This window comes from Thalassophryne amazonica, chromosome 14 (assembly GCF_902500255.1).
Source record: "Thalassophryne amazonica chromosome 14, fThaAma1.1, whole genome shotgun sequence".
In the NCBI taxonomy this organism is placed as follows: domain Eukaryota; kingdom Metazoa; phylum Chordata; class Actinopteri; order Batrachoidiformes; family Batrachoididae; genus Thalassophryne; species Thalassophryne amazonica.
This window is the reverse complement of record NC_047116.1, coordinates 13,138,788-13,164,046: the sequence shown is the minus strand read 5'-3', so window position 1 is coordinate 13,164,046 and position 25,259 is coordinate 13,138,788. Positions and strand designations below refer to the sequence as shown.

Here is a 25,259-nt window from a genome sequence, read left to right as displayed (position 1 = left end):
GCCAATGGCGAACGGTCAGAGGCACGCTGAGGCAGGAGAGGAACCGGGAAACAACTAAATCTAAGAAAAGAGCCCTGGACCCCCCCCCCCCAGGTGCAGAGGTCCTCATGGGAATGCCCAGCAACCAACCTGCACCACCCCACAACACCAAAGACGAACGGCCAGAAGTGTGTGAGGCTGGGGTTAGGGGACAGGGAAATAAAAACGAACAAAATAAAACGACCCATTCCACTAACAAAAATTAAATAACTATAAACAATAAAAAAAAAACACACGCTTACCTGAGTCCAAACGAACTCCGACCAGCCAGCCTGTTCACCTCACCAGAACTACCTCAAGTGCTATACACAAAACCTGGTTTACAAAAACTCTGTTATGTGTCGACGCGGGTTGAGGAGCGGACCTGCGTCTGACGGAACCCAGCGCTAAAATAACCAGAAAGCGGTTCCAATAACAAAACAATTTATTACTTCACCCTCTGGTGCAAAACAAGGTGTATAAACAAAAGATGCATCAGTCTGGTGGAGTGAAGGCTGGCACGCTCTCCAGCGCCTAAAAGGATCGAAGCCCGGCGCTTCTGGACTCACTTTACCGCCAAACACCCCCAGGTGGACACGACAAACCGACTCTCTGCGAAGGATAGAAGAGGTGAGGTAAGTCAGCAGTTACAAGCAATATCCTTCAAAAGGCACACACTATCAGCAACACATTCAGGTCTGTATTTAAGCTTTATGTAAATGAGCAGCTTCTCACAACAGGTGGAGGATCAGTTGTCCGCACGCCACAGCAGTGAGAAGTGAGCTGCACAATTCTCATCACAATTCAAATATACTGCGTAACAAAATACCAAGTTACTATCAACAAGTAGTTAAACAATTAATCACCTCTGATGTGCGCTGACAGCATGTGTCCCTCACCCTTCCTGCTTCATAGGCACGATGTGTCAAACCCAGGCGCGGTCCTCAGCGTCTCACAAACGAACATCACAAGGTCAAGTTCCCGGCCATTCTGCTTGAATCACACATGGCTTAAATGCAGAACGCCATCTAATTATCTGCTTCAGCTGAAAGTCTTTAAGGTTGCATGTGAGCACCATCCACAGGTGCTGCACATAATGTTGATGAGGGTAAAGGATTCTTCAGCCAGCACCTTCTCCACAGACAAATCAGTTTTCATACCACCTGGAGAGCAAAGAAAAGAACACCAAAATGTCCAGCCACACCCCCCCAACACACAACAGTACCCCCCTTTAACGGGAAGCCTCCCGGCGACCGAACAGACCAGGCCCGAGAACAGCACCTCCCTCCGGGGTCCTCGTCAGGAAGCAGACAGCACAACACTCCCAAGGTCCACCACAGACAGCAGGACAGGGCACCGCAGCTGGAAGGCCAGCTGGCATCAACAAAACCCCCAAAACAGTCCCCAGTACAATCCAACACACAAGAAAAAACATAAAACCCACCCAAAACCTCCCCAGGGGACCGTCCCATCCAACCCCGGGAAGAAAAGAAAAACTGCCAAACGCAAAAACCCAACACAGCCCCACAAACACAATACAAACATAAATGCATAAAAGAAAAATAACAAACAACCCCCCCAGAACGACCTGCAGAGCCAAACCCCCCCCCCCCCCCAGAAGGCCTTTACCACCGGTTCCAGGAGGAATAGCCAGAACCGGAATCCCACAAAGGTCCCCAGGTATACATGGAGCAAACGGCGCCCCCCAGAGGACTGTACCATCAAACCCCAGGAGGCACCCTCCCCAGAATCCCGGAACCCCAGACCCGGCCACACCTGGCTAGTCGGCCCCACAAGCCAATTCCCCCCCAGAGGACCGTCCCATCAACCCTGGAGGTGGAACCCGGAAGGAAACAAAACAAAATCAAAGTCCAACCTCCGGAGGACTACCTTAAACAACCCCGGGGGCAAATAAAACAAACGTTAAACCCTGTTGCCTTCCCCGGCACCCCGAAAGACCCCAGGTCCCTCCCAGAGCCCCTCGGCGGCTCAATTTTGGCGAACGGCTCAAAACATTAAGCCGGGGAAGGGAACAGGAAAAACTAACCCAGCCCCAACCCCAAGGTGCAGCGGAAAACCGGAAATACGTCCGGTGCCCCAACTCGACCATACCCCAGCCTCTCAGGAGGGGTGGAACTACCGAAATGGCGAACGGCAACAGATCAGCACACCCCTCTGACTGAGGTACATTCCCGCTGCACCACACCCCGGCAACACCAATGACGAACGGTACAAAGGCTCACCGAGGCTGGAGTGGAACCGGGCCCTAACCAAACCAAGAAAAACGCCCCTAACAACCCCCCCCTAGGTGCAGAGGTCTTCTGAGAACGCTCAGCGTGACCAACCTGCACCACCCCACAACCCACAAGACGAACGGTCTTGGGTCAAGTGAGGCTGGGGTTAGGGATGTAGGGAAATAAAAAACAACAAAACAAAAGGACCCCAAAACCCAAACAGAAAATACCTAAATACACATAAAAAAATAACGATTAAGTGAGCCCAGACGGGCTTCTAACCGCCTAACGTTCACTCCACCAGACACGCCTCTGACTCCCCAAACAAATTATAACCCCTATTCAAAAAAAACAAAACATTAACCCCTACAAGTTTTTTTTTTGTGTGTGTGTGTGTGTGTGTTATTTCGCCTGTCCCAGAACACCTGGAGATACGTCACCATTATTTTTCTTGACGCTTATATGTCGGGGCAATACAGTGGTCTCTGCTCGTCCGAGCTGCATGGGCTCGTCTGCAAGAGGAGCCAGAGGTCCCGTCGGAGGAGCCTCAGTGGGGCGAAGAAGAGGCGGCCCAGATCTGTGTCGGGGAAAGCCCCGAGACGAAAAAACCCGCTCTGATGGCCGCCCTCTCTCGCGTCCACGCTCCTTCATCCGATCACCTAGATGAATCACCAACGATATTAGCTCATCTAAATCGTTTGGCTCGTCACGGACTGCCAGCTCGTCTTTTAATGACTCATTTAACCCATCTACAAACACTCCTCGTAAAGCTGCGGCGTTCCAACCTGACTGAGCAGAAAAAATCCGGAAGTCCACGGAATACTCCGCCGCACTCCGCCTCCCCTGCCTGAGATTCAGCAACCGTTGGGCAACGGTATTCGTTTTCACCGGATGGTCAAAAACCAGTCGGAACTCCCGGGAGAAATCCTTACAGGATCCTAACAATGGCGAGTTGTTACTCCACAACGCTGTGACCCAAGCTAAGGCGTCACCTCGGAGCAAATTTTTCACATATGAAACACGGCTCCCATCAGAAGAGAAGGAAGCCGGTCGCTGAGCAAAAACCAGAGAACATTGCATCAAAAACGAAGCACAGGCTTCAACGTCTCCCGCATAAGGCTCCGGATGACAAATAATCGGTTCGGACGCCGAATCTCTGGGTGACGGAGTTATCTGCACCGGTATCGATGGTGCCGCAGCTGGAGCAGCAGGAAGCGGAACGGCTTGCGCTGCAAGCTCCGTAACACGGGCGTCTGTTTGTTTAATTTGGTTTGCGAGATGCTGTAATTGCTCCCATATTTTCTCCAAGTGTTCTTGAACTTTTTCAGCGAAAGGAACCGCCTCTGCCGCTGGGTCCATTATGGAATGGCCGGGAACTACTGTTATGTGTCAACGCGTGTTGAGGAGCGGACCTGTGTCCGACGGAACCCAGCGCTAAAATAACCAGAAAGCGGTTCCAATAACAAAACAATTTATTACTTCACCCTCTGGTGCAAAACAAGGTGTATAAACAAACGATACGTCACTCTGGTGGAGTGAAGGCTGGCACGCTCTCCAGCGCCTAAAAGGCGCTGGAGAGCAGCTTCTCACAACAGGTGGAGGATCAGTTGTCCGCACGCCACAGCAGTGAGAAGTGAGCTGCACAATTCTCATCACAATTCAAATATACTGCGTAACAAAATACCAAGTTACTATCAACAAGTAGTTAAACAATTAATCACCTCTGATGTGTGCTGACAGCATGTGTCCCTCACCCTTCCTGCTTCACAGGCACAATGTGTCAAACCCAGGCGCGGTCCTCAGCGTCTCACAAATGAACATCACAAGGTCGAGTTCCCGGCCATTCTGCTTGAATCACACATGGCTTAAATGCAGAACGCCATCTAATTATCTGCTTCAGCTGAAAGTCTTTAAGGTTGCATGTGAGCACCATCCACAGGTGCTGCACATAATGTTGATGAGGGTGAAGGATTCTTCAGCCAGCACCTTCTCCACAGACAAATCAGTTTTCATACCACCTGGAGAGCAAAGAAAAGAAAAGAACACCAAAATGTCCAGCCACACCCCCCCAACACACAACAAACTCCCATTTATATCCCACAAAAATGTCCATAAAACACCTGGAGCCATATTATGATGCGGTCTCCTGACACTCGTTTGACCGGGGCAATATGGCTGTTCTGACCCTTCCAAGTTGCATTGGCTCGTCCACTAGAGGAGCTAGAGGTCCCATCGGAGGAGTCTCAGAGGAATGAAGAAGAGGCGGTCCGGACTTATGTCGGGGAAAACCCCGAGACAAAACACCCCGCTCGGACGCTCACCCTCTCTCTCGTCCACGCTCCTTAATCCGATCGTCTAGACGAATAACCAAGGATATTAACTCATCTAAATCCTTTGGTTCATCACGGACGGCTAGCTCATCTTTCAGGGAGTCATTCAACCCATCTACAAACACCCCCCTCAAAGCAGCAGCATTCCAACCAGACTGAGTGGAAAAGATTCAAAAATCCACAGAATAATCAGCTGCACTTCGTTGCCCCTGTCGGAGGTTCAGCAATAGTTGAACCACGGTATTTGTTTTCACCGGATGATCAAAAACCAAACGAAGTTCACGGGAAAATTCGTCAAAGGATTCTAGCAGTGATGATTTATTGCTCCACAACGCCGTGACCCACGCCAGGGCGTCACCTCGCAACAGATTAACAACATATGCGACTTGGCTACTCTCAGAGGAGAAAGATGCCAGTCGCTGAGCAAAAACCAAAGAACACTGCATCAAAAACGGCGCACAAGCCTCCATATTTCCCGAATAGGGCTCCGGATGACATATAACTGGTTCAGGAGCCGAATCTCCGGACGGCGACTTTATCTGCACCGGGCTCGATGGAACCGGAGCTGCAACCACAGGAAGCGGAACAGCCTGAGCTACAAGCGCCGTAACACGGGCGTCTGTCTGTTTAATTTGAATCGAAAGGTGCTGCACTTGCTCCCAAATCATCTCCAGGTGCTTCTGGACTTTCTCCTGAAATGGAACTGCTTCTGCCGCTGGGTCCATATTGGTTTGGCCGGAGAATTCTGTTATGGATAAGACGCGGATTGAGGAGCAGTCCAGTATCTGACTGAACCCAGCATGAAATAATCAGAAGCAGTTCCAAAAAGAAAACACATTTATTTTTCTCCCTTTGTGCTATACATGAAATACTAAATAATTAGAGTTCTGGTGAGGTGAAAAGGCGGCGCGCTCTCTCAGCGTCTCAACAGTCGGAGTCCGAATGTTCAGGACTCAGGAGTTCCCCCAGGTGACTTTCCCAGACTGTACTCTGCGAAGGAGGAACAGAGATGAGATTATTCAACACTTATTACTACGAAATATTGTTTAGAGGCAAACTTATCAGCTACACGTTTAGGTCTGGTTTCAAAACTTAGTTCAAAGAGGCTGCTGCTAACAGCTAGTGGAGGATCATTAATCCGCACGCCACTACCGTGAGGAGCACGCCAAACAATTTCCACCAATAATTACTTATAGCTGCGTATAAACGCCAATTTACATTTACGGATAAACTTTTCAGAATATTCACCTCTGTCGTGTGCTGACAACATTTGCCTCTCACCCTCGTCCTCCTTCACAGGCACGATGTCAGACTCTGAAACGGCCCTCAGCGTCCCCACACGGTCGTCACAAGGTCGTATTCTCCGGCAATCTTATCCAACTCACTGCTGGTTTAAATGTAGTTCTTCATCACTACATTGGTACCAGCTGGAAGTCCTCAGATCTGCACGTGAACATCACAGGTGTCGTGGATTGTCCTGATAGAGAGCCGCACGAGAATGCAACAGGTGCAGCCAATCATCGTAACAGAGGAGAGAGACTCTTCTGCAGCACATTTTCCTCAGAGAACAGCCCCAAATCACCTGGGAAGGAAAATAAACACAAAACAACCCAACCTTGTCCAGCCAAACCACCCCCAACACACAACACAGGTGTTGTCATGCACCGCTGTGTCTACACGTCATGGAGCTGCCACTGGAGGCTTTCTGATTATTGGGTTCTTTAATGAACAGAAACAGATTGTGTTGGACTACAGACTACAGTGACCCCTAAACATATACCGACAGTAGATTACATCACTGCAGTATAGTCAGCCATTAAACAAAACAGTTTGTCAGAGTCAGAAGCTGGGGACCTCCGACTAAGAGTCACAGCAGTGCTGAACAGTGCTAAGCCTCCTCCGTCCAACATCACAGGAGAAAAATGGAAAGCTTTGTCAGCACTGCAAAAGGACCAAAGCATCCTTATCCTGCCAGCGGATAAAGGCAGATGCACGGTGGTCCTGAACACATCTGACTACGAGGCCAAGATCAACAACTTGCTCAGTGACTCCAATACATACGAACGTCTGAAGAGAGACCCCACGAGCGGCTATAAGAAGAAAATCATTAGCTACCTCCAAAACCTGGAGAAAGAGGGACTCATCGACAGGCAGACATACTACAGACTGTACCCTGGGGACGCCACTCCGTGCATCTATGGAGTGCCCAAAATCCACAAACAGTATGTGCCACTCAGGCCTATTGTATGTAGCACAGATTCCATCACGTACAATTTGGCCAAGCACCTCAAGTGGATTTTGGCTCCTCTAGTGGGTAACTCAGACCACCATGTGGAGAACACACAAGATTTTGTGAACAAGATCAAGGACCTACAGCTGGAGGCAGATGAAACTATGCTGTCATTTGATGTGACATCGTTGTTCACCTGCATCCCCATCGCTGAGGCCATCTCAGCTGTGAGGCAGAGACTGCTGAAGGATGTGTCTCTATTTGAAAGAACCAAACTCACACCAGACCACATCTGCCAACTCTTGGAGATCTGTCTTAACACCACGTATTTCCTGTTTAGGGGGAATTACTACAGGCAGATTCATGGCTGTGCGATGGGGTCTCCGGTATCCCCCATTGTGGCCAATCTGTACATGGAGCGAGTGTAGAAGACAGCCTTGACGTCTTTCACGGGCATCCCTCCCAGTCACTGGTTCAGATATGTTGATGACACATGGGTTAAAATCAAGCAACAGGAAGTTGAAGACTTTACAGAACACATCAACTCGGTGGATGCCAACATCAAGTTCACATGTGAGGATGCCAGAAACAACCATTTAGCTTTCTTGGACTGTGATGTTACGATTGGAGAGAACAGGCAGCTCCAGACAGGGGTTTACAGAAAACCAACTCACACTGACCAATATCTGCTCTTTGGCTCAAACCACCCCCTTGAACACAAGCTCGGGGTGATCAGGACGCTTCAACACAGAGCCCTACAGGTGCCCACAACTGCAGAGGGAAGGGCTAAAGAACAACAACGTGTCCGGAAAGCCCTCACAGTATGTGGGTACCCACGATGGTCCCTGGACAAAGTGCAGACGTCCCAGAGAATAAAGAGACCAGATAGACAGGAGACAAGAAGAGGAGTGTCTCTCCCTTATTTAGCAGGAGTAGGTTAAAAACTACAGAGGATCTTCAGACAGCACAAAATCCCAGTTTACTTTAAACCGATTAACACCTTGAGACAGAAATTAGTTCACCCTAAGGACATGATCCCTAGTTACAAACAGAGCAATGTAGTGTATTCTATCAGATGTCAGGAAAACTGTAACGAACACTACATAGGTGAGACTAAGCAACCTTTACACAAAAGACTATACCAGCACCACAGAGAGGGCGCCAGTGGACCTCAGTCTGCAGTTCATCTCCACCTTAAAGACACTAACCACACGTTTGAGGACAAGGAAGTTAAAATATTAGCCAGAGAGATGAAATGGTTTGAGAGAGGGGTCAAGGAGGCATTCTTTGTGAAATGTTTGAAACCCAGCCTTAACCGGGGAGGGGGTCTGAGACACGCTTTATCCCCTGTTTACAATGGGGTACTCAGGTCAAAGGAGTTTCAGTCTTTTGTTCATGGTAATGAGTCATTCATGTCATCAGGAGAGTCATCAAGGGAGCCATCAAGAAAGGCATCAATCCCATCATTAGGAGGGACAGCTGCCCTGTCATTAGGAGAGTGCTAACTAGAGCACAATAGCTGCTAAGTAGAGCTATTGTTTAGTCACTAGCCTATAGCAGTCTGCCTCTCAGTAGGAGGGGTCTGGTTGGGTTTAAAACTCCAGCTTTTGTTGGCTTCTGTTCATTCATCTCTACAAGCGTCAGACAGAAGTCAGACTTCCAGAGCAAGAATTTTAGCTAAGGAAGCTTCTGTGATTAGAAGCAAAACATCCTCACGTCAAGCAACCCAGTCCAGTCGAAGATTCAAGCTTCTCTACTATGGAAACCACCTGGACAACTGAGAGCCTACACAGAAACACTACAGACTGGATTTTTCTTGGTCTACAGTACAAATGCCAACAAAGACACCAGCTTCTGTGGCTCACCACACCTGCTTTAGACCAACCGTCTGACACAAGTGATTTAAAGGATGTGATATAATGGTGCCTTTTGCATTGCGCGCCACCATGCACCAAGCGCTTGATGGAGCCCAAAGTCTACTTTAAATTCTGGCGTGTACTTGACCTGAAGGTTTCCAGTTTACAATGTGGACTCTTCAGTCCAGCAGACAGCAGCTTGACTCCGAAGTCCTGCAGGTCGTTGTTACTCAGGTCCAACTCTCTCAGAGGAGAAGACTGTGAGCTGAGGCCTGATGAAAGTCCTTGGCAGCACTCCTTTGTGATTCCTGTCTGATTTAACCTAAATAAAGAAAAATAAATCATTTTGTATTGTAGATGCTTCAACTGTCTGGAACTGACGTCTTTCAAAAAACTTGCATCACCACGACAGTTTGTTTTGAGCTACAAATACTTTGTAGCATTACAATAAAGTCACAATTACCTGATAATTTCCAGTCTACAGTTTTCACTCCGTAGTCCATCAGAGAGCAGCTTCATTCCAGAATCCTGGAGGTCGTTGTTACTCAGGTCCAAGTCTCTCAGGGGAGGAGACGAGGAGCTGAGGAAGAGTGAAGCCAGAGCTTCACAGCTTCCTCCTGACAGTTTACATCCACTGAGCCTGAAAAGATTTGTAGCAAAATAAAATAGACAACAGTGTCTGGTACAACAGATTTTTATTCTTGATGTTCTCAGGTGGCTTACATAGCGGTGGTTCTCAATAAGTACCACCTTAGAAAATATTTGGCTTTCCAAGTACCACCATTACAACTGTAATTAAAATAATGTAACTCAATTTATTTATATAACCCCACATCACAGGATAGTTGCCCCAAGGCACTTCAGAAGGCTGATGTCAGGTTTGACCTTGGCTAGACATACAAGAAAGAACCAGACAGAGAGTTGAGATGTCTTTAGTGAGCTTTGCAAAGGAGAGATACAGCGGAGGCTGGCAGCTTCGTGCAGTTTCTCTAACTGTGACCTACTCGCGGGGCCCTTTTATTGTGTAAAGAAAACAAAAGATAAGTGTGGCTACATGAGTCCATGGTTTCAACATGTGCTATTAGTCATGTGCAGATATGTTTGCAAACAACTGAATCATTCCAATCTTGTACAGAGTGACAACTGAATCATTCCAATCTTAGGTACAGAGTGAGCGATTTTGCTGAAGCTTGCTAAATGTCAAACTGTAAACAGGCTGCAGCTGTGAATATCTGAGAGAAACAGTTTGCAGATTTTAAGATACAGAAAGAACAATTTGAAATGAGCAGACGTAATAGAAGATAATAAATGATAAAAATGTTGTTACAGTATAATTTATCTAACAGCTGAGGTCTAACTTTACCCACCCCCTGAGGAAAAACTCCCTGGAAGAATTAAAGTGTACGAAGAAACAAGGCTAGCATCACCGAGCCGTATATGAGTACTAGAATCCGCAGTCGCATTGAGACGCATCCCGGCAAGGAGGCGTCGTCCACCATTTTGGAACAGGGCAACTCAGTGGGCAGCACGCACAGATGTTCAAAGAATCTCGCCAAGAAACAGCTGGAAAATGGCAGAAAGCTGCGCATGTTGGCAACGCCACAAGAAGAGGAAGAACAGGAGACAATATTTCCTTCCATAAGTAAGCAGTTTTGGTTATTGTTGTTACTTTTTCTGTGACTTTTGGGTGATAAACTGGCGTATCTTGCAAAGTGTCATGCCTGTGTACCAAATTTGAGGATTTAGAAACCACCTGGAATGGAATTTTATTCAAAGCTGAATTTATTTAGTACAACACAAAAAATGGATTTAATTAATGCACACCATGGAATTAATTAATGTGGTCTGTGTGCCCAGTCTGGATTGGGTGATATTTAGGGAATAACCCTGATGATTTGTGGACGTTCATGCTGTTATACGATCGCAAATTGAGTTTTACGGCAATGCTTTAGCAGAGGCATAAAACAGCTATTTGTGACTATATAAGAGCGCAAACGTCTGCAAATCATCAGACATAAGGGGGATATTCTCATTCTAATTCAATTCCATCATTTGCACAGTTTATTTTTCTGTAGGTAATTCGGTCGGCGAGGCTTACCGTCGAGCCGAGGCAGTGTCGCTCCAACACCGGTCAGGGTGCAGAGTAATACATCAAATGTGAAACGGAAATTCTGTATCAGAAGCCACATTGATACTTTCGTATAGTAGTTTAAATTCACCCATTTCGGCGGTGGCGGTATGCGACTTTCTCTCGCTGTCAGCTAACAGAGCTAACAGCTAGCAGCGCATGTGACCGGTGTTCTGTTGAACTCTGCATCTCGTTGCATAAATCGACAGTTCTGCGTCCCGACACGAATATTTAACAGGAATGACATCTCATCAGTGTGTGGAGTAATACATCCAAATGTGACATAGTCGAATATTTTGCCACTGTTACCACGATATTATACGGTCTGAAATCTCACATGATTAACCAATCAGATTTGCAGAAAAAATGTAGTTGGATTAGAATATGCATTATGTCTGCAGAATTTGGAAGCTGGAACATATCAGATCTGTGTAAACCTTCAACACTAAAATAAAATAAAATAATAATTTTGTAGTCGATGACACATTTACATTCAGAACTTGGCTAATGAAATCATTTGCTCATAGAAATCATTTTTAAAAAATGCATTCACACCCGCACACACAATTTAAAATTTCCAGTCCACCTAACCTGCGTGTCTTTGGATGTAGGAGGAAGCCGGAGCACCTGGAGAGAACTCACGCAAACATGCGGAAAGTCCACTCAGGAAGACCACAGGTGAGAATCGATCCTATGGTCTTATTGCTATGAGGCAATAGTGCTAACCACTAAGCCACCGTGCTCCCAGCATTTGGACCTTCAATGTGATTTATTTTTGGAAAATCCATTTTAAAGAATAACTGATGATTCGTTGGCTGTGTATCAAGTTTGCAATAATCAATCACCTGCTTGTTTCATACATAAAGACATAAAGACATGGATGACCTCTAATTTCCTGCTTTTAAACTCAGATAAAACTGAAGTTATTGTACTTGACCCCACAAATCTTAGAAACATGGTGTCTAACCAGATCCTTACTCTGGATGGCATTACCCTGACCTCTAGTAATACTGTGAGAAATCTTGGAGTCATTTTTGATCAGGATATGTCATTCAAAGCGCATATTAAACAAATATGTAAGACTGCTTTTTTGCATTTACGCAATATCTCTAAAATTAGAAAGGTCTTGTCTCAGAGTGATGCTGAAAAACTAATTCATGCATTTATTTCCTCTAGGCTGGACTATTGTAATTCATTATTATCAGGTTGTCCTAAAAGTTCCCGGAAAAGCCTTCAGTTAATTCAAAATGCTGCAGCTAGAGTACTGACAGGGACTAGAAGGAGAGAGCATATCTCACCCATATTGGCTTCTCTTCATTGGCTTCCTGTTAATTCTAGAATAGAATTTAAAATTCTTCTTCTTACTTATAAGGTTTTGAATAATCATGTCCCATCTTATCTTAGGGACCTCATAGTACCATATCACCCCAATAGAGCACTTCGCTCTCAGACTGCAGGCTTACTTGTAGTTCCTAGGGTTTGTAAGAGTAGAATGGGAGGCAGAGCCTTCAGCTTTCAGGCTCCTCTCCTGTGGAACCAGCTCCCAATTCGGATCAGGGAGACAGACACCCTCTCTACTTTTAAGATTAGGCTTAAAACCTTCCTTTTTGCTAAAGCTTATAGTTAGGGCTGGATCAGGTGACCCTGAACCATCCCTTAGTTATGCTGCTATAGACATAGACTGCTGGGGGGTTCCCATGATGCACTGAGTGCTTCTTTCTCCTTTTGCTCTGTATGCACCACTCTGCATTTAATGATTAGTGATTGATCTCTGCTCCCCTCCACAGCATGTCTTTTTCCTGATTCTCTCCCTCAGCCCCAACCAGTCCCAGCAGAAGACTGCCCCTCCCTGAGCCTGGTTCTGCTGGAAGTTTCTTCCTGTTAAAAGGCAGTTTTTCCTTCCCACTGTCGCCAAGTGCTTGCTCACAGGGGGTCGTTTTGACCGTTGGGGTTTTTACGTAATTATTGTATTTCCTTGCCTTACAATATAAAGCGCCTTGGGGCAACTGTTTGTTGTGATTTGGCGCTATATAAATAAAATTGATTGAATTGATTGATTGATACTGTGAATTAATACTGTGTGTTCTAAGTACTATTCCATTTACTGATGTGTAAAAGTGTCCTATGATGTAACAACTGATAAAAAAAAAAGGAAAAAATATCTATTTTTGATCAGTTTAGTGAACCTAATTTTTTTTTTTTTTCTAAATCACAAATCAAAGTGTTAAACTTGTGTGATGACACTTCATCATTTGTAGACTCCTGACCTGAGTGTTTCCAGTGTCAGGTGTCGACCCGTCAGTCCTTCACACAGCAGCTTCAGTCCTGAATCATGCAGGTTGTTGTTACTCAGGTCCAGCTGTCTCAGATGACAGGACGGGGCACTGAGAACTGATGAGACGTCTTGGCAGCATTCCTCTGTGAGGTTGGTTTGAGTCAGCCTACAAACACACAAACATATATATTATGTTACTATTATATCTGTATTTGTTTTGTGTTATTATTGGTGTTTGGCCATGCAAATATCTTTGCAAGAAAACAAAAGTCTTTTGGGTCACTGTGCTTGCTCATTTACTCGATGATGGTGAGACTTGGGCATTAACTAGTGATCTAAAATGAGAAGTCGTCTTTGGGTGCTGCTGGAGTGACACTGTGTCAAACAAGCAGTTATTTCAGGACACTAAGAGGAGTATTACTTGCATTGTGAGGGATAATCAGCTTCGATATCTTGGCCATGTGCTGTGTCTCTTGGTGCATGATACAGCACGTAGGTGCATCACTGTTGAGGATCAGTTTGAACTCACACCATGTGATGACAATTAGAAATAGTAAAGCTTTATTATGATATTTTAAAGCTGAATAATGTTGAATAGAGCTGAAACAACTAATCGAGTTAATCGATTAAAATAGATTATTAAAATAGTTGTCAACTAATTTAGTCATCGATTAGTTGCTAAATAACTTTGTTTTACCGCAAATGTTTCATTTCTTCCATATAATCAACCAAGCTTTGCTTTGAATCTTGAACCAATGAAGTAGTGCTTCGAGCTGCTGCTTTGTTGATTTTATTTGTTTTATTTTGCTTTATCTTAATTTTTCCCCACTAAAACCCTAAAGAGTATATATCTGTGAGGAATATTTACCTTTTTTTTTTATGTTAAACTGACCTGTTATGGTCTTCTGAAACAGTTGATAGATGTATTTTATGCTAACGCAGATGCTGACGCATTAGCATGTCTATGGCGTTTTCAATGTAAAGTTAGCATTAAGCTGCTGGCATTTCAGCATGTTTGTGAATTTGTTTTCTGTATAATAATTAATGGCTCAGCGTTTGTTGTCATAAAATAGTCAAATGTATTACAAATTATAATATTTTTTAAATTTATTTTATTTCTATATTAATAATAATAGCAACAATAATAGTAGTAATAATAACTAATAATGCTACAATGCAATTTTAGAGAAAGAGACATGAGTCACGTGTGTCATTGTGAAATGACCACATAGTTTACAAGTTAAACAGAGAATGTTGCACATATAATGAGTCAGGCTACCGTTTTTGAGTTCGGTTTTATGGTTAACTGGTTATGCTAATTGCTCATTTGCAGCAACAAAAATAACTCTTTTTTCACCATGTATTTTATAACATTTATATGTTTCAATGTTGTTTTATGGCAACTCAGCACTTTGATAAAGCAATGTCATTTGAAATAATTATTTTTGTTCTTTATTATAAACTGTTTTATTCTTTATTATTTTATATTTCAACAGCCAAGGGACATTTGACGATTTGTTGATTTTCAAGTATTTTAAGTTTTCAAATAATGTTCTGTTGTTAAATAAAGTGATGGAAGGAGAGAAAAATTGTTTCCCTGGCACATTTTTAAAAAAATTCCCTGCTAATCCGATTAATCGATTAATCGTGTCGAAACCCCATCAGATTCATCGATGATCCAAATAATCGTTTGTTGCAGCCCTAATGATGAACCACACCACCACATGTTTTGTGCAGTCTTGCGGTGCATGCAAATGTTGGCCCCAGAATTAAGCAAAGCCACCATATCACCAATAAAACACAATCCAAAGCAACCAGTATCACAGGTGGGTAACTCCCCTGGTTAAAAAGATCCAGCGTGCTTACGAGTGTATTTTTGTCGACTGCTGTGATATTTTGAATAGTACAGAGTATAGTTTTGTGGAGGACAGTACAAGACTGCACGGCGGGACGTATCACAGCTGCCAATTCAAGAACCAGGGTTGAATAAAGGGCAGCAATAGTTTAGAGGTACCACACCTAAGAAAGGAAACTGAAATCAACACCAACATCAGCTCTGCTCGTGTCGCTTTGCAGCTTGCAAAGATGCCATTTTCCTGAATGAAACTGGCACAGTCAAGGACTGATTACTGTCATCTTGCGGTCACAACCACGCATGAAAAGCTTTTTAATAGTACATAAGATGTTTATTGCAGCAACAGCAAACAAATGTTCAGAATAAATACTTTGATCCGTCCCGATATCACATCCATCGTTACACCCACAACAACAATGGACTCTCAGAGAGTGCAACACCTACACTTTTAGATTTATGCAAATGATTCTTTGGGATGGTGCCTTAGTCATTAGCACCGTTGCCTCACAACAAGAAGGTTGTGGGATTCATTCCTACCTGTGGCCTTTCTGGGTGGAGTTTGTATGTTCTCCCCATGTTTGCGTGGGTTCTCTCTGAGTCCTGCAGCTTCCTCCCACATCCAAAGACATGCAGATCAGGTGGACTGAAAACTTAAATTGACCTTATAGTCAATTTAAAGTTTCAGTGGTGTGCGTGTGGGTGGGAATGCGATTGTCTATCTATATGTGGACCTGTGACAGACTGGCATCCTGTCCAGGGTGTACCCCGCCTCACACCCTATGACTGCTGGGATAGGCTCCAGCACCCACATGACCCTTAATTGGAGTAAGCAGGTATAGAAAATAGATGGATGGATTCTTTGGGATTCAGTGATACAGTAATATATGATACTGTGTTGCCTTGACGTGATTAATTCTGTTCAAAATTCTACTGGCCAGAAGCCAAGACTGCTGATTTACTAGTTGATTTATGCTCCTGTCCTCACCTGGTCATGAACTTTGGGTAATCACTGAAAGAACAGGGCACAAATGAGATTCCTCCATCGTATATCTGGGCTTTAACTCCGGGACAGGGTGAGAAGCTCGACTGTTCTGGAGGGACTCGGAGTAGAGCCGCTGCTTCTTTGCATCAAAAGGAGCCACCTAAGGTGGTTTGGGCATCTGGTAAGGATGCCCCCCGTTGTTCTCTCCAGGCACATCTAACTGTGAGGACGCGCCGGGGAAGACCGAGGACATGCTGGAGGAATTATTTTTCCCAGCTGGCTTTGAAACACTTTGGGATCCTCCAGGAAGAGTTAGAGGACTTGGCCGGGCATGGGGAAGTAAGGGATGAGCTACTTGGTCTACTGCCACTGTGACCCAGGCCAAGATAAGAGGCAGAAAATGAAAGATTCTACTATGTTTCATCTATACTGGTTCCAGTCGGATTGAATTAAACAATTATGACTTTGAATTTGACTTTCTGAGGTCGCCCAATGCGTCCAATAGATACATGATATATGACTTCATATTTATGTTTGGGAAACACAGGTGTATTCTAAATAATCCCTAGAGATAAGCATTTGACCCACATTTTGACCTTTGCCTGTGACTTTGACTTTTTGAACTCACTTTGTCCTTGACTGACCCTCAAGACATTCCACCAAGTTTGTTCCAAATCGGATCAAAAGATGTTAAGTTATTTATTCACAAACAGACAAACAGACCAAAAACAATAACCCAGCATGCACCAACACGCACAGGTGTGAAAACATAATGAACCAACCTGAGAGATTCCAGAATACAGTGTGGACTTCTCAGTCCAGCAGAAAGCTGTTTCAGTCCTGAATCCTGCAGGTCATTGTTACTCAGGTCAAGTTGTCTCAGATGGCAGGACCCAGTGTTGAGAACCATTGAGAACATCTGACAGCATTTCTCTGTGAGCCGAGTGTTACTTAGCCTTTAACAAAATAAATATTTATTATAGTTGAGGTTTTTATCTTTATTCAGCAGCAATATGTTGAGTTCCTGAAGCTTTCCAGAATATTACTTGGTCCTAATCCCAGAATTAATAGTATTACTATGGTTAAGTGGTTATACAATACATATATATCATCTGCTCATGCATATCACTAGAGGCCAACCAATATTGATTGTTTAGGGGGCTGATAGCATAACAATATTAGGGAGCAAAAAATTTACAATACCAATATACGAGGGCTGTCAATAAAGTAACGGTCCTTTTTATTTTTTTCAAAAACTATATGGATTTCATTCATACGTTTTTACGTCAGACATGCTTGAACCCTCGTGCGCATGCGTGAGTTTTTCCAGGCCTGTCGGTGACGTCATTCGCCTGTGAGCACTCCTTGTGGGAGGAGTCGTCCAGCCCCTCGTCGGAATTCCTTTGTCTGAGAAGTTGCTGAGAGACTGGCGCTTTGTTTGATCAAAATTTTTTCTAAACCTGTGAGACACATCGAAGTGGACACGGTTCGAAAAATTAAGCTGGTTTTCAGTGAAAATTTTAACGGCTGATGAGAGATTTTGAGGTGATACTGTCGCTTTAAGGACTTTTCACGGTGCGAGACGTCGCTCAGCGCTCTCAGGCAGCGTCATCAGCCTGTTCAAGCTGAAAACCTCCACATTTCAGGCTCTGTTGATCCAAGACGTCGTGAGAGAACAGAGAAGTTTCAGAAGAAGTCGGTTTCAGCATTTTATCCGGATATTCCACTGTTAAAGGAGATTTTTTTAATGAAAGACATGCGGACACCTCTGTTGAAAGCCTTAAGGACAAGTTGGAACATGTCCTGCTGTTAAACAATTTCTCATATACTCACTCCACTGAAAGCCATCAAAAGCCGCCTGGATTTTCCATATGGTTATCAACACGGAGGTGTTTTTCCTGTGCCGCCGCACCGCGTCGGCTGCGTCCGACGCGCGGATCCGTCCGCACATCTTTCATTAAAAAATCTCCTTTAACAGTGGAATATCCGGATAAAATGCTGAAACCGACTTCTTCTGAACTTCTCTGTTCTTTCACGACGTCCTGGATCAATAGAGCCTGAAATGTGGAGGTTTTCAGCTTGAACAGGCTGACGACGGCGGTCTGAGAGAGCTGAGCGACGTCTTGCACCGTGGGAAGTCCTTTAAAGCGACAGAATCACCTCAAAATCTCTCATCAGCCGTTAAAATTTTCACTGAAAACCAGCTTAATTTTTCGAACCGTGTCACTTCGATGTGTCTCACAAGTTTAGAAAAATTTTGATCAAACAAGCGCCAGTCTCTCAGCAACTTCTCAGACAAAGGAATTCCGACGATGGGCTGGACGACTCCTCCCACAAGGAGTGCTCACAGGCGAATGACTGTCACCGACAGGCGTGGAAAAACTCACGCATGCGCAAGAGGGTCAAGCATGTCTGACGTAAAAACATATGAATGAAATCCATCTAGTTTTTGAAAAAAAATAAAAGGACCGTTGCTTATTGACAGACCTCATATAATATAAAAAACTAGCAATGCCTCTGTCTCTTGTAGCTAATGTGACCAATGGGGGTGATGGGGTCCCAGCCATGCATGGCAGCATTGCAACAATGCCAGTGGACCACCCTCTTCTGGTGAAACTGTATAATGACACTATTTCCAAACAGCCAAAGTGTTTTCTGCCTTGTTTAATTGGTAACAAGGGTTTATTCAGTAAAAATAATTGCTAATACTAATATGCTGGAAAAAGGCTAATATTAGCGATCTCCAGGGCCCGCCTGTATTTCTGACTAAATAACACACACCTAAATTCAAACAACAAAAACAGAATACAATGCGTCCCAACCTGAGGTTCTCCAATCTGCACGTCGGATTTGTGGTCCAGCAGGCAGCAGCTCAGCCCCTGAATCCTGCATGTCGTGTTACTCAGGTCGAGCTCTCTCAGACTCGATGACTTGCAGTGGAGGACTGAGGTCAGAGATTCACAGTCGCTCTCTGATAGATTACAGGTACTCAGCCTATAAAAAAAAGTCAAAGAAAAATCACATGTAAAAAAAAAAACAATTAAATTATCAACGAGCACAATTAAATCTAATTTCCCTTGTACAACTAAGGATGGTGTTATGTCAATAAATCACTCACATAATCAATACACCTTTTTTGCTGGAGTGATAATTTTCCAAGTTAAGGTAATGCTAATATTACTTTATTAACTCACATAATTCTCGACATTCTCAGTCCCACCTAGTCAGATATTTATGAATGGTCAGTGTCCCTTTGCATTAGTATGTGACAAGTTAATCAGCCCCTTCATGTCATTTAGTGGCGCGCAGTGAAAGGCTATCTGCATGACTTCATCTCTGGGGAACATCAGGGAACACATAACGTGACAATAAAGGGGTTCAATACTGTATTTAACTTGCCAAGTTCTTCTTCTTTTGGCTGCTACTGTTAGGGGGTGCTACAGCACAACAATCGTTTCCATCTCACCCTGTCCTCTGTATCTTCCTCTGTCTCACCAACCACCTGCATGTCCTCCCTCACCACATCCACAAACCTCCTCTTTGGTGTCCCTCTTCTCCTCCTGCCTGGTGGCTCCATCCTCAGCATCCTTCTCCCTATATACCCTGGGTCCCTCCTCTGCACATGTCCAACCATATCAATCTCGCCTCTTGATTTTTGTCTCCATACGTCCTACCTGAGCTGTCCCTCTGACATGTTCATCCTAATCCCGTCCATTTTGTCACTCTCAAAGACAATCACAACATCTTCAGCTCTGCCACCTTGTCTTTTTGTTAGTGCACCATATCTAAGTTGTACAACATAGTTGGTCTCACTACTGTCTTGTAAACTTTCCCCTTCACTCTTGCAGATATTCTTTGGTCACAAATCACTCCTGCCACCTTTCTCCACCCACTCCACCCTGCTTGCACCTCTCTTCTTCACACCTCTCTACCACACTCTCCATTACTTTGGACAGCTGACCTCAAGTATTTAAAGTCATCTGCTTTTCCACTTTTACCCTTTGTAACCACACTATTCCACTGGGCCCCCTCCCATTCACACACATGTACTCAGTCTTGTTCCGACTGAATTTCATTCCCCTTCTCTTCAGAGCATATCTCCACCTTTCCAGGCTGGACTTAGCCTGTTCTCTACTTTCACTGCAGAGCACAAAATTATGGTTAAAACAAGTAGGCTCACTGACATTACTTGTGGCACTCAGGATTTTCAGCAACTTGTCACATTTTGACGAAAGGTTTGTTTTGACTGAATGTCAATATGTGACAAGCTGGGCAGCCCCTCATTTAATGACACACAAGGAAACAATAATCCTAACCTTAATCATGATCGTAATCCAAACACAGATCATCTACTAATACAAGTGAGTTTGGTCAGCGACAGTGGTGTCCTAGAGCAGCCTATACTCAGGGTTCTTGTAATGAAGTAATATCTCCACCAGGTGGACATTTACGGACTAATGCAGGTACAATAGAGTTTCGCCAATGCGCTCTAGTCAAATTTTTTTATTTTATTTCGCAGGACAGCACACTAAACCAAAAGAGAAATACTGAACTTAATAATAAAGTTTTTTTTTCCAACCTGTGCAGGGTTTAAGGGTTACCCTGTGAAAACCACCAGATCCTGACCTGAGTATTTCAGAGTACAATTTGGACTCGTCAGTCCAGCAGAGAGCAGTTTGAGTCCCGAATCCTGAAGGTCTGTTGTTGCTCAATCCAGCTCTCTCAGGCAACAAGATGGAGAGCTGAGAACTGATGCCATCTCCTGCCAACATTTGTCTGTAATATTATTTTGATTCAATCTGGCAAAACAGAGCAAGTAAAAATTATAACAGGTCTTAGTGTCTTCGGCCAGGGGGATCTCTGTTTCAGTCAGAGTTGGGGCTCATAAGGTGTTTAGGAAAAGTTTTGGTAACCACTTTACTTGAAGGTACCATCATAATACTGACATAACACTGTCATAACTGTACATGACACAGTCATAAATGTGTCTTAAACATTATGTCACTGTCATAAACATTTATGACTGCTGTCATTAAGTGTCATTCGGTTTTTTGTAATGATAAGTTGCCAACTGGCATACAACTGTAGACCAAAAGGCCAAAGACCACTTTCTGGTCATGACACTTTGATAAAGACAAGTTGTTATAATCAAGACAACCCAAAAAAAATGGCAACTTGTCATAAAACCGAGTGACACTTAATGACAGCAGTCATAAATGTTTATGACTTTGACATAAAGTTTATGACACCTTCATGACTGTGCAATGTAACAGTTATGACAGTGTCATGTCTCTATTATGGCGATACCTTCAAGTAAAGTGTAACCAAAGTTTTGATGAGTTATGACTGGTTTATACACAATAATTTTTCTGAATCAATGCAACAAGTTTTTCACAAATAACAACAATCAAAGAACAAGTACCAATGTACTGTGAGCTAACCCTCAAAGATTCCAGTCTACACATGTGGACTTCTCAGTCCAGCAGACAGCAGCTTGAGTCCTGAATCCTGCAGGTCGTTGTTCCTCAGGTCCAACTCCTTCATAATACATGACTTAGAGCTGAGGACGGAGGCCAGAGCATCGCAGCTTTTTTCTGACAACTTACAGCCACTCAACCTAATTTAAAATTAACAACAAAATGCAATTTTTGTAATAACTGATATTATCATATTAGTATCATACAGTCACCATATTGATTATGTGTTTTTATAGCAATTATAATAAAGTCTGGATGTTTCCCAAACTAGAAAAAAACACTGTGACTTACTGTATATTCCAGAAAATACAGTAATACAACCCCAATTCCAATGAAGTTGGGGCATTGTGTAAAATAGTTTGAACATTAAATATCTTGTCTTTGTGGTGTATTGAGTTGAATATAGGTTGAAGAGCATTTGCAAATCATTGTTTTCTGTTTTTATTTACATGTCACACAATGTCCCACTTCATTGGAATAGGGTTGTACTTTGGTTCCCGAGGACCAGGATTGGAACCACTGTACTCAGGCATGTGACTGCCTCAGTTTGTCCGTCTACAGGCATGACATCTTTTATCTAAAAGAAATTGACATGTTTATGGCTTAATTTCTTGGAATAAGTGATTACTTTTTTGTGGGGTTGGTTAGAAAATATGCGTCACCATGAGGTACCAGGGCACCACGATGAACAGGTCTTCATGAAGTAAACCTCACGATTCATTCACAAAATCCCTTTGTAATGACACATGAACATATATCCAAGTGTGTGTTTTTTTCTGTGGACTTACAGACATGTATTTGAGGCTTGGACCACTGGCAGCAGCCTTAGAAGACCCTCCTCTGATTCTGAGTATTTCTTGAGGTCAAACACATCCAGGTGTTTTTCTGAGGAAAGCAGGATGAAGGCCAGGGCTGACCACTGAGCAGGAGAGAGGTTGGCGCCAGAGATACTACCCAAAGTCAGGTACTGTTGGATCTCCTGCACTAGAGAATAGTCATTCAGCTCGTTCAGGCAGTGGAAAAGGTTGATGGTTCTTTCAGTTGATGCTCTTTTCTGATCATGGATTTAATGTATGGACCATTTCCTGAATAGTCTGTGAGCTACTTCCTGTCTGTCATCAGGCCTCGTAACAGAGTCTGGTCTTGGGCAGAGAAAGACCGAGCAGGAACCGGAGAAAACAGATCCAGATGCCCATTGAGACTCTGTAAGGCCTTGTTCACAGCACTCTGGAAGAGATACGTGAGCCGAGATTTGTCTGTCAATAAGCGGGACCACCAGTGTGTCGACTCTGACATGAGATTGACACCAGAGCGGGTGAAAGACAGAAGACATAAACTGCAGCCAGAAATTCCTGAATGCTGAGATGATGAAGCAGAAGACTTTGGTCTGGTAGAGGCCACACTCCTCTCGAAAGATGTGTGTGAACAGTCCAGAGTACACTGAGGCTGCTCTGATGTCAATGCCGCACTCTCTCAGGTCCGATTCATAGAAGATCAGGTTGCCCTCTTTTGCAGGTGTTCAAAAGATAATTTTCCAAGAGACATGATCATCTCTCTGTTCCCTGGATTCCAATGAAGCTCGCTCCCAGTGCCATCTTGATACCTGAAGTTCCACACTTTGATCTGAACCAACAAGAAGTGGACGTACATCTCAGTCAGGGTCTGAGGAAGCTCTGCTCCCTCGCTGCCTTTCATCACATCCTCCAGAACGGTAGCAGTGATCCAGCAAAAGATGGGGATGTGGCACATGATGTACAGGCTTCGAGACGCTTTGATATGGGAGATAATTCTGCTGGACTGCTCCTCCTCTCTGAATCTCTTACTGAAGTACTCCTCCTTCTGCAGGTTTGTGAACCCTCTGACCTCTGTCACCATGTCGACACACTCAGGAGGGATCTGACTGGCTGCTGCAGGTCGTGTGGTTATCCAAAACCGAGCAGACAGATTCAGATTCCCCTTGATGAGGTTGGTCAGGAGCACATCCACCGAGGCCGGCTGCGTAACGTCAGTCACTATCTCATTGTTACTGAAGTCTAGTGGAAGTCGACACTCATCCAGACCATCAAAAATGAACACAATACAGAATCGCTCAAACCCACATATTCCAAAGTCCTTGGTCTCCTTAAAGAAGAGATGAACAAGGTCCACCAAGCTGCACCTTTTCCCTTTCAGCAAATTGAGTTCTTTGAAAGTAAAAGGAAATATGAAATGTATATCATGGTTGGCTTTGTCTTCAGCCCCGTCCAGAGTAAACTTCTGGGTTAAGACCGTTTTCCCAATACCAGCCACTCCCTTGGTCATCACCGTTCTACGTGGGCGGTCTGTTCCTGGTGGTGTTTGGAAGATATCTGCACATTTGATTGTTCTTTCTGGATTTGCTGGTTTCCTGGAGGTGGTTTTAATCTTTTGGACCTCGTGCTCGTCATTGACCTCTGTGTCTCCCTCTGTGATGTAGAGTTCTGTGTAGATGTCATTGAGAAATGTTGGGTTCTCCGTTTTCATAATGCCTTCATACATACACTGGAACCTCTCTTTGAGATCTGACTTGAGTGTGAGTTGGCACACGGCAGAAGAATCTGAATGAATAAACAATTTGCAGATGCAATAATAATTAAAACAGCAGATTTTCTTTGTCATAAATATACATTTTTCACTATGTTTAGCATGTCACTGATAGAAATATGAAATTTGTGTGGACTGAACGTGACTTAAAGTAAAATATCTCCTTTGACTTTGGCTACAAAAATGATCACGTTTCATCCTGTAAATTTTGATGTGGAGATTTAGTGCCCCCTGCTGGTTGGAAGACATTTACTAACCACTGCTTATTGGTTGAGGAGCCCAGTTGATGCCAAGAATCAGGTCTGACTCAAGTTGTTTTTCCGTAATTCCATTATCAGTAAAAACAGTCTTGTTGCTCGGTAGAACGTCATCCAACTCATCCTGCTTCAGTCTCTTCAGGAAGTGCAGTGTGATCTTCAAAAAGGCATCTCTGATGTTCAACAAACCCTCTTCCATCACCTCATCATCCTCCCTCAAACATTCAGGATTATTTGGGCTCAGAATCCTCTGAATCCTCTTCAGCTCAAGCTTCACAAATGTGACAATGTTCTCTTCAAGAAGCTGGAAAACAGAACTTCAAAATGTTATGTTATGGACTACATGGTATTGAGACCACCAGGACACCACTGAAACTTCAGCAGCTTAAGTTGGAAGAAGATGTCATCATGTTTACGCACCATAAATAAGACACCCTGGTCTGTTTGATGGCGAAGAGTCTGACCAGTCAGAACCTCTGATATGGTCTCGATTAACCTGTGTTGGTACAGACAACTGGAATCAGTTCTCAGTATTATTGATACCAGTATGATGAGATCAGTACTTTGGCTCCAGTTTCTCTCCTGTCTGCAGACTGGCTGTCCGTGTGTGTACGTGCCACACCTCAAACAGGGCAGAGCAGGCAAACTGCTCCTTCTCCCTCTTGTATTTGATGTTGTGCCGTCACGTGACTCAGTGCAAACAAGCAACTAAGCAAGCAGGCGTAGCCAGCCAGAGACAAATGTCTTCATGAACAAAAACCTCAAACCAAAACCTCTCGCCTGCACAGGGGGATTGGTGCCTACAGCGGGGGCTTCTGGAAATATTTCTTTAAACTCACACCTTTGGGGGTTGTTTAGTTATTTACACTTTATGTATTGTATTTTTCACTATATTTATATGTATATATTTTAATTTTTAATCATTTTTCAAAGCCAGAAAAGACATGCACTGAAGGGGAGAAATTTAGTTTTATTTAAATTATATTTCCTGAACACATGTTCTACTTGAAATGCGACCTATTTTATAGTATTTGTTGTGGAGTGATAATTTTGTA

General features: G+C 43.9%; 1 pseudogene; it reads right to left on the bottom strand.

Moving 5' to 3' along the window:
• Nucleotides 1-25,259, bottom strand: part of LOC117524948 — a 35,739-nt pseudogene that overhangs the window by 3,342 nt on the left and 7,138 nt on the right.